Raw genomic sequence first — 4,781 nt, forward strand, 5'->3', positions numbered from 1 at the left:
GCAAAGGTTTTGAATTTATTCTTCTCCTCAGTCTTCACGAGGGTAACGGGGGGATTCAGTAACCAAGACTGCAGTGTTTATCCTCATAACACATCACAGGAAGCACCCTCATGGCTAACAGAGAATAGAATTAGAAACTTAACCAGATGGCTTACACCCGAGGGTCCTTAACCACTTGCCTACTGGGCACTTACACCCCCTTCCTGCCCAGGCCATTTTTCAGCTTTCAGCGCTGTCGCACTTTGAATGACTATTGCGCGGTCATGCTACACTGTGCCCAAAGTAAATTTTTATTATTTTCTTCACACAAATAGAGCTTTCTTTTGGTGGTATTTATTTACCACTTGCTTACTGGGCACCTAAACCCCCCTCCTGCCCAGACCAATTTTCAGCCTTTAGTGCTGTCAACCTCTGGGTTTTTAATTTTTTGTTAAAAAAAAATAAATAAAAAGACTAAAATTTAAAAAAAAAAAAAAAAAACTGTTTTATATTTTGTTAATAAATTTTGCAAACAGGTAATTTATCTCCTTCATTGATGTACGCTGATGAGGCTGAACTGATGAGCACCGATAGGCTGAATTGTTGGGCACTGATAAGGCGGCACTGATGGACACTAAGAGGCATTGATGAGGTGGCACTGGTGGGCGGCGCTGAAGGGCATTGAAAGGTGGCACTGATAGGTGGCAGTGATGGGCACTGGTGACACTGATAGGCAGCACTGCTAGGTGGTACTGATTGGCTCCACTGGTGTGCATTGATAGGTGGCACTCGTGGGCATTGAAAGGTGGCACTGATTGCTGGAACTTATGCATTGATTCATGGCACTGTGTGGGCACTGGCAAGTGGCACTGGAAGACAGCATTGGTGGGCACAGATGAGGCGGCTTCGCCTCTTACTCTTCGGGACCAATGTCCCTTGCACTGAAGCCGGTGATCGGCTTTTCTTTCTCCTCACGCCATCAGCGTGAAGAGGAAAAGAAAAACAAATTACCGATCTTCTGTTAAATTTTTTTTTTTTTACTTAGTTTCGGTCAGTAAATTTTGTAACCAAGTAATTTTTCTCCTTCACTGATGTGCGCTGATGAGGTGGCACTGATAGGCTGAACTGGTGGGCATTGATGAGGTGGCACTTATGGGCACTGATGAGGAGGCACTAATATGCCGCACTTATGGGCACTGATATGTGGCACTGATGGGCACCAATAGGTGGTAGTGATGGGAGACACTGATAGGCAGCACTGACTGGCATCACTAATGGGCACTGATTGGTGACACAGTTGGAGCTATAATGTAATCAGGGCACTGATTACATGTTTTGCTGCCCCCTGCTAGGAGACGCCGCTGATCGCCTCTCCTCACCACACACTCTGTCAGTATGAGGCGAGGAGCGCTGATTACCGGCATCTCCGTGTTTACATGTGACCGGCTGTGATTGAACACAGCCGATCACATGGTTAAAGAGCCATGGACGTGGCTCTTTACAGAGATCGGGGTTGTGCTGTGTCCTAGCAACACAGCGCAGCCGCAATCGCCGCCCACCCCCGCGGGGGAGAGAGAGCGCCCGTTCTGGAAAGCCGTCATATGACCTTGTCCTAGAACGAGAGCCGCACCGTCATCATTTGACAGTGGGTGGGCGGCAACTGATTAAGGAATTCAGTCAAGTGATTGCCAGACCATTGTTCCTAATTTTTAATGAACATTCTACTAACTGGAATGGCACCAGCTGATTGGAGAAAAGCCAATGTAGCATCAATATTTAAAAAAAGGACCAAAATACATCCCTGGGAATTACAGACCAGTTAGCCTAACATCAATAGTATGCAAGCTCTTGGAGGGGATGATAAGGGACTATATACAAGATTTTAGTAATGAGAACGGTATCATTAGCAGTAATCAGCATGGATTCATGAAGAATCATTCTTTCCAAACTAATCTATTAACCTTCTATGAGGAGGTGAGTTGCCATTTAGATAAAGGAAGGCTTGTAGATGTGGTGTATCTGGATTTTTCAAAGGCATTTGATATAGGTCCCCCTAAACATTTACTGTACAAACCATTGTTGCCAACCCCCTGAAGTGAAATTTACTAGCAGAATGCCAAAATTTACAAACTGCACCAATTTTTTACTGGTGAAAAATCATGACATTTACTGACAGATCCACATTCTGTACTGACACTGCAAAAAACTACCTAAAATGACTGTTTTTGGTGCAAATATCAATATTTACACTATAAACACATAGCTAGTGCTATTAGCAACGTGTTTTAAGTTAAACAAAAGTCAAAAAACATTTATCCGTTGACATGAAGGTCCGGTTACTATAACCCAGCCAACACAGAGTTCCCCCTTACAGTGCAAGGGAACTCTTATGTAAAGGGGAAAACTGCAGATCATGATGTAAGGGGGAACTCTGATGTTGGGGGGGGGGGCTCTGGTGAATAGAGACCACCTTCCGCAGAGTAAAAAAAACTAAAGTAAGGGGGATTACTAATATAGGGGGGAACCTTTATATCAGTGCCCCCTTACATTATTGTATTTACTCCCCTCCTTACATCAGTGACCCCCCCCTCAGACTGCCCTGGCGGCGCTGTCACTGACCTCCTCTCAGGTGCACCATGTAGGGCTCAGTCAGACGGCTACAGCTTGGCGGCCAGTTTTATTCTAGTCTCCTCTCCACATTCCACACATGTCTGTCTCTTCCTGTAACCACCATCCCGGCGGCACTCCCACTCTTGACTCCTTTCTAGGACCCCCTTCAGAGACCGCGGACATACTATAGGAGGTGGACGGAGGCCGCGGACATACTACAGGAGGTGGACGGAGGCTTGCAACATACTACAGGAGGTGGACAGAAGCTGCGGACAAGATAGTGTCCTCCTCACCCCTTTACAGTAGCCTCTTCCCCTGTCCCCCATCATATGCAGACTGATGTGCTCTGTCCACCATCATATTACTTCTCCACATTATCAGTGTGCCGTGTCCTCCTGTGCCCCTGACCTGTGGAGAGATGAAAGGGGCACAGGAGGAGGACACAGCACACTGATGATGTGGAGAAGTAATATGATGGTGGACAGAGCACATCAGTCTCTGTCCCCTGCGTTCCACGGCTTCACTCTCCCGGCTCCCAGTAATGTCCTCCTCTCACTCTGTCCCCTTTTTACTATACCCCCCCCCCCCCAGTTTCACTCTCCTCCTCCTATGGCGAATGCACTGCACGAGCCACTGGCTTCCATGGTCTCGATCGTCTATTCAAAAATGGTGGCGGCGGCGCCACTGTTACTGCGCATGGGCCGCCCGGCCGAACGTGTACAAGCTTTCCCGAGCCCAGCCGGCTTTGGAACGGCGCATGCGCAGTTGCATGACTGGCTCACGGCCATCTTTTTTACGGGCACCGATGGCCGTAAAGGAGTTTAACAGGCAGCCCCAAAAAAAAGGGGTTACATTTATGGGCTGCCCATAAATCTACGGGCGGTTGGCAACACTGGTACAAACTAAGGTCTGTCAGCATGGACCATAGGGTGAGTACATGGATTGAAAACTGGCTACAAGGGCGAGTTCAGAGGGTGGTGATAAATGGGGAATACTCGGAATGGTCCGTTGTGGAAAGTGGGGTTCCCCCAGGGTTCTGTGCTGGGACCAATCCTATTTAATTTATTCATAAACGATCTAGAAGATGGGATAAACAGTTCAACCTCAGTATTTGTGGACAATACTAAGCTAAGCAGGGCAATAACTTCTCCGCAGGATGTGGAAACCTTGCAAGATCTGAACAAATTAATGGGGTGGGCGACTACATGGCAAATAAGATTTAATGTTGAAAAAATGTAAAATAATGCATTTGGGTGCCAAAAATATGAATGCAATCTACTCGCTAGGGGGAGAACCTCTGGGGTAATCTAGGAAAGGACCTGGGGGTCCTAGTAGATGACAGGCTCAGCAATGGATTGCAATGCCAAGCTGCTGCAAGCAAGGCCAACAGAATATTGGCATTAAAAAGGGGATTCACTCCAGAGATAAAACGATAATTCTCCTGCTCTACAAGACTCTGGTCCGGCCGCACCTGGAGTATGCTGTCCAGTTCTGGGCACTAGTCCTCAGGAAGGATGTACTAGAACTGAAGAGAGTCCAGAGAAGGGCAACAAAACTAATAAAGGATCTGGAGGATCTCAGCTATGGGGAAAGACTGCAAGCACTGAACTTAAGCGTCTCTTCTCCAGAGAGAACGAGACGGGGTATGATTTCTATATATAAATTGATTTCTGGTGACCCCACAATAGGGATAAAACTTTTCCACGCAAGGGAATTTAAAAAGACGCGGCCATTCATAAAATTAGAAGAGAAGCGGTTTAACATTAAACTGCGTAGAGGGTTATTTACTGTAAGAGCGGTAAGGATGTGGAATTCTCTTCCACTAGCAATGCGTCAGTTGCTCAGGGGGGTGTGGCTACATGTTAACCTTGAAAATCCTGAATAAACCCTTCACACACGGCTCTACACCCCTGGACATATTTTTGGTTTGCATGGATTGCAATACAGATTCAAGCCAGGCCAATAGCATCAAAGTAATTCCTCTCTACCCAGTCCCTACTATACTCTACTCTACTGTGCGCCACAGCTCCCCCTTCCTCAAAAAAAAAAGAAGAAAAGAAATAAAAAAGGCACACAAATGTTTGACAAGTCCTTTATTAAGTACATTAAAAACCCCAAAAATGTCCCTCATCGTAAATTTATCAACAATACCAAGTCCCTACTCTGCCTGTCCCATTCTGGCTTTATACCCA

The sequence above is a fragment of the Aquarana catesbeiana genome, linkage group LG04 (assembly GCF_042186555.1).
Source record: "Aquarana catesbeiana isolate 2022-GZ linkage group LG04, ASM4218655v1, whole genome shotgun sequence".
Classification (NCBI taxonomy): Eukaryota; Metazoa; Chordata; class Amphibia; order Anura; family Ranidae; genus Aquarana; species Aquarana catesbeiana.